The sequence below is a fragment of the Coloeus monedula genome (genome assembly GCF_965178545.1).
Source record: "Coloeus monedula genome assembly, chromosome: 3".
Classification (NCBI taxonomy): domain Eukaryota; kingdom Metazoa; phylum Chordata; class Aves; order Passeriformes; family Corvidae; genus Coloeus; species Coloeus monedula.
In genome coordinates this window covers 16375182-16386419 of record NC_138783.1, presented here as the reverse complement: position 1 = coordinate 16386419, position 11238 = coordinate 16375182, and positions in this window count along the sequence as shown.

Below are 11238 nucleotides of genomic sequence, written 5' to 3'. Positions count from 1 at the left end.
AAGGTGGTCCTCAGGGACATGAAGGTGTTAGTGTATGGTAAACACAAAGAGAAAGCTTGGCTGATCCTGTTCTTCCCTGCAAAGGGCTCCAAGTATTTTGCCAAGGAGCATCATGGCGTGGACATTTACCCTTATGTTTTCACCTCTACAGCAAAAGTGAAGGCAGCCACTGAAAGCAATATGTTGATTGCATGGGAGGGATGCTCCTCAGAACCAGAAACCCTGGAAGGCTGGAGCTAACCTCAACAGCTGGATTTCCACCTAGGCTGAGATGTGCAGGAGAGGGAGGAACCCAGCACTCAGATCACTGCCACCTTTGGAACACCAGATCTCCCAGTTCAGCTCAACTTCTCCTCAGAGATGAGCAGCAGCTCCTTGGGCAGCAAGTGCCACTCAGGAGAAACCTTCACAGCCTCACTTCAGATGAGTACAGAGGGTTCTGAACCATCCCTGCTTCAGCAAAAGTGATAGCTGTAATAGCAACTGGACATCACACCAAGCCATGGGGACCAGCAATCCCATGCTCCCTTCCTGGCAGTGGCAGCCTCTTTCTCTCACTTAGCTGGAGAAGAAGGAAGGACACAGAGGTAGGGAGAAGGAACCATTTGGGAATGTATGAGTCCTAGAAATGTGAAATTTTAAGACCTAGATCTATTCTGAGTCACCAGAAACAGTCTGAACCGGCAAGGTCTATGACTTCAGGTTGAGCAGGTTTCTGTCCCTTCCTTTAGGGCATTTTCAGAGATCAAACTTTGCAGGACTTTCTCACCTATGGATTCATTCCTTGCAAACCCCCACAGCAGCCTCTGCTCTCCAAATCCTAGGGAAAGTTGACATGTGGCCACCAGGAAGAGGCCCATCCCCTTCTAGATGACCAGGCAGCTCCTGGAGGAGTGAGGCTCAGCTCAGCTGCTGCTTTTAGACACTCCTGCCACAAAAACATGAGCCTGTAGGAAAAGCACTTGTGTAATTTGTTACAAAAAAAAGCTACCAAGAGGAGCAGGCAGGAGCATGCAGCAAGGAATTGTTTCCAGGTCTGGTGGTTAAGAGCTGATCCCATGGCTGAGACTCCATACAGGTCCCATGCTGCAGAAGGATGTTACCAGGTTTGTTCTTGTGCTGCTCCTGCAAATGATAATCCTACTTTTAACACATATTCTCATGGGAGCCATACAGGATGCTACACTTCCAGTGACTAGCAAATTACTTGGGTTTAAGATGTGTAAAATTTAAAAACCACCGAGAGAGGAAAGAGCAGGAACTTTTTCCCAATTTTTAAAATTGAATTCTTTGGGAATTAAGGATACATATGACTTGGATGAACAAAAACATGGAGCTGGAAAGGAATTCAGGAGCCTGAGTAGACCACCCTCAGTTGCTGAGACAGGATGGGACATCTCTCAGGGTGTCTACAGCTTGGAGTCTGCTGGACTGGAGAAGAGCTTTTGTGGAAAGAATATGGGACAATGAACAGAAACCATGTTGTGGGTGGTGGTGGCAGGAGTGGAGCCAGTAGGACAAGGGAAGTAATTCCTTCTCTCCATTTGGCGCTTGCCAAATGGGGCACTGGGCCCAGTTTGGGCTCCCCAGTACCAGGTAAATGGTGAGAGAACACAGCGAAGCCATCAAGCTGGTTGGAACTGGAGCCCAGGGCACACAAAGAGAGGCTCAGGCAAAGACAGACTTCATTACTGTCTGCAGCTCTGGGATGGTGTAGAGAAGAGAGAGGGACAAGCTCTCATGGGAGATGCTCAGTGATAGGAAAAGAGTCAAAACCCAAGTTAGAAGATAAGAAAATCCAATTAGGAAGCCTTTTCCCCATGAAGGTGGTCAAACAGTGGAACAGGGGTCTAGGTTAGGGAATCTCCATCTTTGGAGATACCTGAAACTCTCCTGACAAAAACCCTGGGTAACCTCAGACCAAACCTCAAAGCTAGTCCTTCCAGTCTTGTTTACTCTGATTCTATCATCATATATGTCAGGAATGATTCCCCTTGTGGATGGGAAGGTGTAGATACAAAAATGCTGCTAGCAAGGATTTTCTTGCTATTTTCTAAGCGCGTGAGAGACTTTTCTCGCTCACAGAAGAGGTAGCAGAGTTATGTAAACAACCAAACACCTGCAGCCTTGAGAAGTCTTCTTTATAGTACAGTAGAAAAATATTTTGACAATGAATGTTTTAGGATTTTAGCCAATCACCCCCAAGGGGTGGCTGATCGTTGTCCAATTAGACTATGGAGAAAAAAGTCTATAAAAGAGTTTGTAAAATAATTAAATAAATCCATCTTGCTGCACAATTCCTGCCTGCTGGATCTTCTCCTCCTCCCTACGGCTGCAGGACACGGTAATATACCCTAGGGTTGCCGTAAGAGGGAGGCCCTGGCACAGGTTGCCCACAGAAGCTGTGGCTGCCCCATCCCTGGAAGTGTTCTAGGCCAGGTTGGACAGGACTTGAAACAACCTGGTCTAGTGGAAGGTGTCTCTGCCTATGGCATGGGGGTAGAATGAGATAAACTTTAAGGTCCCTTCCAACCCAAACCATTCTATGATTCCATGTCTTTGTTCTCACACTCTCCAGTAGCAGGGATTACAGTCTCTTTGGATCATCTCCTCTAATATTCCCTACTCCTACAGTTCCGATTTTTTCCTAAAATACCCCAACTGCACACTTTCTGTGTGGCCATGCATTTCTTCTCATCACGTGGTGGATGTGTAGAAATGAGACCTTTCCTGTTCTCTTTCCATCTTATTAATGTTTTGCAGGAGATGCATCTCTTTTTTTATAGCAGTACCTCTGACTCTGGCATCACCTGTGCTGGGGAACCTCTCGGCTCTCTCCCACCCCTCAACCCCACACAGAGCCACTTCATATTTCCCCTTTGGGACACAGCAGTGGCTGTTTTACCTTCATCTTATTAGAAAACTAGCTTAAAATTCCAGCTGAGATCCATTGGATGAAGAGAGCTGTATCTGTTTTTATAAGGTATCAGCTCCATCAAGGGGAGAAGGTGGAAGCAGTGCTGTCCATGTTCCAGATGGGCACAGACCAGTCCCAGGCCAAATTCACACCTCATGACAACAGCTTATTAACCAGCAGGTCAAGAGCTAAAGTAGTAACCCCACTGTGTTGCAACCTTCATTAGACATGGAAAGATTGGGAGATAACATCCCACTCCTGGAGGTAATTGGGATATCTCAAGTCTTATCTGCTTGTGGCATTTATCAGGGTGATCCCACAGTGATTGGTTAAGATGCTGTGCAGATTCTTCTCATGCTCTTTAGAAAGTGGAACAAGATTAAACAGTTTAATGTTCCAAAAACACGCTCAAGAAATGTGCTTAGCCATAGGACTGTGGATTCGTCTGCTGAAATTTAATGAACTCCCCTTGAGAGCAGCACCAAAACCCTGTTCAGGAGCTATGCAGGGCAGGGGCCTCCACCTTCAATCTCAGGCAGGAAGGGGTAGGATAGGACAAGGAGGGATAAGGCACCACTGCAGTGGGCTGAAAATACCATTGGCTCCAAAAACATTTTAGCATAACTTGCTAACTTGAATTTTATCTGTAAACGTTTTCAGCCTGATACCACTGGGAATCCTGATTTTTCTGAGACTTACCAACCGGAAATCCCTGAGCTGGAAGGTTTAGCTGTAATGAACTTATTGTATATTCAAGCGCTGAACGTCAATTTGGATTACAATGTCAAAAATAAGCACTGAGAGAATGCAGCTGGACCCTGGGGTCACCTGTCAGGAACTCCAGAGTGAAACTGGCCAGATATAGACCAGAACAGCCTTGATTTATATTTTTCCCTGTGCAAGTATAACAGCTAAGACTGAACAAACTTACTACATCTTGGAGATGAGCCCCCTCATCCTCTCCCCAGCACCTTTCCTATTTTGCACAGGATTTCCTTGGCTGGGGAGGCTTCATTAAAGGCTGTCCAAAGAGTTCTGGTCTGGTCAGATGTGTTGGAAGGCTAAATCCCTCTATTAGTATGCATCTAAATCACAGCCACTTGTGTCATTCTGGGAGCCTAAAGTCCCAGGCACAATCATTATTCCCATCCTCCCAGACACAGGTGAAGACAAGATCCCACTCCTTGTACTAAAGGCTCACAAGAATTAATCCAGAGCATGGGATGCCAGAGGAGAGGTGCACAGGGGCAAGAGGGATAACATGCCTTCCTTTCCAGGCATGTGGCCACAATGCTGCCCCTGTTCAAGGGCTGCTGACAGCTTGTGCCTGGGATTTCATCCACACCCCTGCATCAGCCTGGATTCAGACAGAAGCAGGGAGGCTGGACTGGAAAGCTGGAGAGTTCTATTCATTTCTTATGCTCCATCTTAAGCACTCTGGGGTGAGAGTTGATTCTCTTCTGCCACTCGTTGCTCACTGCACCCACAGAGTAGCACCCATGGGGTATGCCGTGCAGGCAGCACAGGCTCACATCCACAGAGGGGTAACACCATCATTCAGGGATAGGAAAAGGTATCCTACCAAGGGGATGCTCAGTGGAAGCTGAAATCCCAGGTACAAGCCACATGCTGGATCTTAAAACAATTTCAATCTAGATGAGAAGAATCCAATGCAAATCATAGGATATCCTGAGCTGGAAGGGGCCCACAAGGATAATCAAGTCCAACCAAGTGCCTGAGAGCATTGTCCAAATACACACCATCTCTAAATAAATGGTTGTGTTGAAGTTTCTATTCAGTAGGTGCTAATGTTATTATTCTTGATGTTCTCCCTAGTTAATGTCACATTCCCTGAGGTTTCCTCCAAAATTCTTCTCACAAAGACTCTACAACATTTTATAATTAGCTGGATGGAGAAAATACTTTAAGAAAAGGAAGGTGAAGTTTGGTTCCTCCAACTGAAGGTCATGGAACTCAAGTCTTTAAAAAAACTTAAATAAAACAAATATAAATCTTTTTTTATTCATATCTCTACCCCATAGTTCTCTAACCTGTTTATGGTGAATCTGGGGAAAAGATCAGACCTTTATTTGCTTTGAGAGAGCATTGAACTTCTTCTCCCTTGCACATCCACACATGCACATATGGCAGACCATGCCCCTGCACCCCCATGGATTACTGAGGTCAGGAATGGCGTTTGCAGGGCACTTGCAGCCTCTTTTCTTCCCTGCAAACACTCAGCCACATGAGGAGCTGGTCATCTCCATCCTTTGTCCACTCCTCCTTCTAGCTTCCAATCACTGGGAACAGCTCAGGCTGGAAGCATTTGCCCTAGTCAAATAATTAAGAATCACCCTTGGAGACTTCATGCTCTTCCTCCTCTCCTCTGTTCAAGTGACTGCTTTTATGATTTGGATTCCAGAGCCTCTAAGTGCTTTACTTTCACTAACTACACTAGCACTAAAGTGAGGGATATTAAGTGAAACTAAAGCCACACCTGTTTCACAGTGGTTTTGTCAGGGAAGAAGACAGTTCAGAGAATCATTTAGGCTGGAAAAGATCACTAACATGATTGACTTCAACCATTCCCCCAGCACTGCAAAACCTACCACAAAACCTTGTCCCCAAATGCCATATCCACAGAGCTGTTAAATCTTTCGAGGGATGGGGACTCCACCACTGCCCTGGGCAGCCTGTTCTGGAACTGGACAGGCTTGTAGTGAAAATGATGAAAAGTTTTGGGACTCAATTGTTTTGGCAGGTAGGGAAGGGTCAATGGTGTCTGTTTTGCTTGTTTATCTTACGCTGAAAATCATAGCTGAGGCACAGTTTTCAAGATGCTTAGCCAAAGAGGGTGAAAAATGTTCTTCAACTCCACTGCCCCCCAGTGTCTCGGTTTTGAAAGACAGGTGTCTGCTAAGGAAGGCAGAAGCCCCCCTTGAAGTGGCAGATATAACCCCTTTTCCCTCCAAGTTATTATATTTTGAAATCAAGGGCCTTTAGGCAAAGATGTGGGAAATAGGAATAACAGTTCTTGACTATATATATATATATATATATATATATATATATATGTATATAACCAGTCAAACAAAACAACAACAACTATGGCAGTAACAGCACACACAAACCCAGTCCCAGCCTTCTCGGCTGTCGGGCCCTTTCCCCTCGGGTGCAGTTCCGCTCGCAGCCGGCAGGGGCACTGGCGGCTCCTGGGGAGCAGGGCGGGTGCGATGGTTCCCCCGCGGCTGCAGGGGGCGCTCCGGAGCGAGCTCGGGGAGCACGCGGCACCCGTGCCCTGGGATCCCGGGAAGGGAAGGAACAAAGGCTTCACAAACCCCTGGGCAGCCGATCCCGGACTCTCAGGAACAGCAGGCTGGAACGGCAGGCTGGAACGGCAGGCTGGAGCGGCAGGGACGAACACAAATCCCGGGTGGCAGACGAGATGTATCCAGATGGGAGAACCCCACGGATGCCCAGGCAGGCAGGGCGAGCAGGGCTACAGCGTAGTGAAAGCTCGAAGCAGCAGCAGCGGGGCAGGGCAGCCACAGCCCGGCCTCCAGCAGGGCAGGGAAAGCAGCTTTTGGGGTCCCGGCGTTGTTTCCAGCAGAAAGAGAAGAACGGCCAAAAAGAAAGAAGCAGCAGCTCCTTTCTCTGCAGCTTCTCTCTCCGGACGCTCAGAGCAAACTGCCCCCACACCCAGGTGTAGACAAAGGAGTAGCCAGGCCCGCCCCACTACCCTTTTTGTCTTTCTTAAGTACAGCTATTTGTCCCCTAGCAACATGCATATGGGAAAAAATTCCTTTAACAGGAAAAAAACTAAGACTAAACTAAAACCCCAACACCCAGCTTGACAAACTCTGCTCAAGGCAGCAACACTTTTCATTAAGGCTGGAAGCTCTGCTGCACAGAGTGAGCCCACGCACTCCTGTACCTGATATCTGTCTAACATGAGGGAGGTATAAAGCTTCCCTCTTTGGCCCTTGAAGTCCCCAGCAAAGCTGACAGCATCTTGGAATTCTCACCCAGGATAAATCCTACCCCAATTTAGCAAGTCTCCTCCATGGACAATAGGGTAGCCAAACAACTGCTTTTTGTTGTCACACTATGCATTATTGAACAAAGTTATCATTATAAAAACAATCCCAAGCCAAGCCAGCCAGGGCCCTCCACTTACTTCAGCATGAGAACATTTCCTGCTAGCTCAGGGGAAAAGGTTATTAAAGGCACACTTGGAGGCAAAGGTAGAGTGCTGCCACAGGTTGTGGACCTGCACTTGCCTTTTATCAGTGTTCAAAGTCCAAGAAAGGTGATCTGTGAAAGGAGAGGTCCACCTGGTCGATGAGGAATATGAAAGCCAAAGGTGAGATGTTAAAACAAAATTAGGTAGATGGTAAAAACATGCAGCAGGAACGTTGTTGAATGTGCTTAAACTTACCAGGGAATTAAATAAGATGCTGCAGTTTCAAGAGTTTTTAGCTGCCCAAGTCAATACTCTTGAACAGACATAAAATCACAGAATCATGAAGGTTGGAAGAGCTCTCTATGATCAAGTCCAACTGTTCCTCCAGTATTGCCAAGGCCCCCACTAACCCATGTCCCCAAGTGCCACATCTACACATCTGTAAAACCCCTCCAGGAACGGGGACTCCACCACTGCCCTGGGCAGCCTGTGCTGGGGCTGGACAATACTTCTGGGAAAAAAAATTTCCCTGCTATCCAATGTAAACCTCCTGTGGCACATCTTGTTTTCTCTTGTCCTATCACTTGTTCCCTGGGAGAAGAGACCAACACCCACAAAGCACAAAGGGACATGTGACAGACATCAGTAGGTGGAGAAGCCATACAGAATCCATAGGGCACTTGCCTTCAAGGCCATCTGAAAAATATGTGATGTTATCAACCTCTTTCCAAAACAAGTAATTTTTTTGTGGTTACAAATGTAACAGAGAAGCAGAAAATAGGGAATGTTTTTAGAGAATTCCAGGTAACTTTCAGCCTGCCAAGAGGTATGGGGAATTATAAGATAGAATTGGGTTGTGAGCTGTAAAACCTGCCTGCAGAGGCACATGGCAGCACAAAGGACCACATGGTGGCACACCGAGAAGCTTGTGTCCACCAGACTCTGGGGGGAGGAGGTGTCACACAGCAGACCCTTACAGAGAGGAGCCTGCTGAGAGCTGACGGATGGGTGAACAGCGAGTGATCACCCCATAGAAGGACATTGAGAAAGTGTGTTGCTGATGTGGCAACACGGTGCAGGTCACGCCATATAAGGAAATACTGTGCCTTGGAAAAGTGTATAAAACCAGCTCATTCCTTTGAATAAACTATTCTGATTCCTTGCCGGTCAGGGTCCGTGATTCAATTGCCGACAAACAGGGGTTTAAAGAAGGTGTTCGCAGACTGCAGGAAACCACCATACAATTGCTTTCGTCCTTCTCTTGCACAGGAACTGAAGGTGTCCTGCCTGAGCACACAATATAACCTGTGCTGGAGGAGGAACAGCCCATCAGCAAGGAAGAGTAGTGTTTCTGCTCTTCAGGTCAAGTATCTTGGAGCCAGCACAGTCCTGTGTTCCTGATCATCAGGAGAAGAGCATTTGTGCACTGCCCCAACTGCCCTTGCAGCCAGTGTGGCTTTACCTTTATTTGCCTCCAGAAAGGTGCTTTCTAATTCCATCACAGTGGTTGGAACGTCCATCTCGCCACACACACTCCTCTGACAAAATGCCTATCCCATGGCAACCACAGCCAGGTCACAAGGAGGAACTCATAGCTCCTCTGTTAAGCTCAGCTTTAACACTCACCACTAGAACCTCATCTGTAGTGACCAGTGGAAAAAAAAAAACAGTGTTGGCACCAGCATTTTGGTTTTGAGGTGAAGGAACAGGTATCTGATGCTGTGCAGGTGTTGCAATACAGTAGGGAACATCTCTGCCTTCTGCCAAGGACTGAGGACTTCTGCCCAGAGAAGCTGTGGATACTTCATCACTTAAGTGTTCAAGGCCAGACTGGACAGGGCTTGAAGCAACCTGGTCCACTAGACCACTAGATACTAGAAGGTGTCCCTGCCCATGGCTGGGGGTAGAACTGGATGGTCTTTAAAGTCCCTTCCAATCTAAACCATACTGTAATTCCATTGTGCTTCTGGAGCAGAGTACAACCAGCAATTCCCATGGCAGAAGTTTTGACTCATCCAGGCCCAGAGATCTTCTACCACCAGGCATATCTGATTTCAGATCTCTCGAGGTCAGGTGTCAAGCTGTAGCCAGAAGCACAGTGGCTCATGTACAGGAACCCTCAGCATCTTCCAGAGGAGGCATCAAGACAAAGGAGAACTCCCTAGAAACCAATGTAGACAGTAGTGAACTTGGTTTATTGACACTCTTTTCAGCATTAGTTTCAACATCTGTGAAAGAAAGCAGAAAGTCTGTGAGATTACCCCAAAGCTGAGATGTTATCAAAACCTCCAGCAGATGCTTCATCTCACCTAAAGGAATTGTGCTCAGTCCCGCAAAGGGCACAACTGAACCCATAGAAAACAGACCAACAGAAGGGTCCTCTGTCTTTCTGCTGTGCACTCACATATCCAATTAAACCACTGAGGATGTATTGGGTTGCAGTGAAATTTCACCATCATTGCAAATTTGCAGGGAGAAGATTAATACAGGAAAATTATTTCCAAACCCAGGACCCCCATTCTGAGCAGAGCTACCCAGGTCAGATGAAACTACAGAAGACAACCCCAAACTGTCAAGAATTTCAGACCAACAACTGAAACCAGATTCCTGAAAGAAAAACCAGAAAAGCAAGGGCTGAAAAATAGACAGATGTTTTTCTGCAGCAGAGCTCCACCAAAGAAGGATGAGGAAGTCTGTGAAAGTCCTCCTTTGGAGACACCCTGTAAAGAAAAGGAGATTTTTTTTCCTAAAAAATGCCTTGCTTGTAGCATGTGCAGATCTCAGACGAAACTAGATGCACTTAGCATTGGCAGTATTGGCAGCAATCAACTGTCCAGTTAGATAGTGCCTTCCTGAAAGAGGAAGTCCAAAGATATTCACAAGCAGAACAGTCACCAAGAGATAGTGCTGGGATTCAGATCTGGGTAGGGATAGGGAACCCAATAATCCATCGTGATGTCTCCATCTTGCTACCTTTTGTATGAAGCACGAAGAGAGAAACATCGCCCCAAGAGCAGGAGTTCCTCTGCCTGCCCTGTCCACAAGGTGCAATCCCCATACCCATGCGCCTGGCAGAAGCACCATGGCTGGGCTGGCAGGTTTTCTACCTGTACCAATGCTGCATGTTCAAGGTTTACAGCTTTTTGTGCAGCTTAATTGATTGAACTACCTTATTGCTGCATTTTAATAATAAATACAGTTTGTATGAAATTTTGAGGCAGGAAGAGTGTTCTATGTACATCTGTTTATATAAGCATCAGTATTCTATGGCAGCTCAGGAGTTGCCAATCAGTTCTCATCCATGGTTTCAGTTAACACCTGAGACGAGACCATACAACCTGATTTGCAAACTTCTTAATAGAGACATAAAAAACACAATACATAAGGCAGCTGGCCAGATGCACTCAAGAAGTCCAGGCTCAGCTCACAGTTCAAGCACCATCACCAAAAGATGCTGTGAGAGCTGGAGCAGCTCTGCCTTAAAAAAAAAAAAAGAGAAACAGTACTCTTCAGCCTGATGAAGGCTCCAGGGCGACCTTAGAGCCCCTGCCAGTGCCTAGAGGGGCTCCAAAAGAGCTGGAGAGGGACTTTGTTCAAAGGCCTGGAATGACAGGACATGGGGGAATGGCTTCTCACTGCCAGAGGTTAAGGTTAGATGGAATATTGGGGAAAAAATGCTTCCCTGTGAGGGTGGTGGGGCCCTGGCACAGGTTGCCCAGGAAAGCTGGGGCTGCCCCATCCCTGGAAGTGTTCAAGACCAGGCTGGATGGGGCTCTGAGCAACCAGGTCTACTGGTAGGTGTCCTGCCCATGGCAGGAGGTGGAACTGGATGATGTTGAAGGTCCCGTAGAAGCCTATTCTAGGATTCTATTAAAAGTAACCTAGTAAAGCAAGATTGAAGAGTCCTGCAGATTAAATGTTGAGCCAGTCAATGCAATACATTCACCACTAAATTAAGCAGCAGCAGAGCTGACCTGACATCTCACAATTATTTAGGGCAAAAAAGCTTTCATACTGTTTAATGAAGAATTGTAAACCAATGTTGCATTCTACCATATACACAATAAAGTGATATTAAAGTAACCAGCAATTAAAAAATTTGATTAGATAATGGTTTTTCTCTTGGAAAATACTTTTC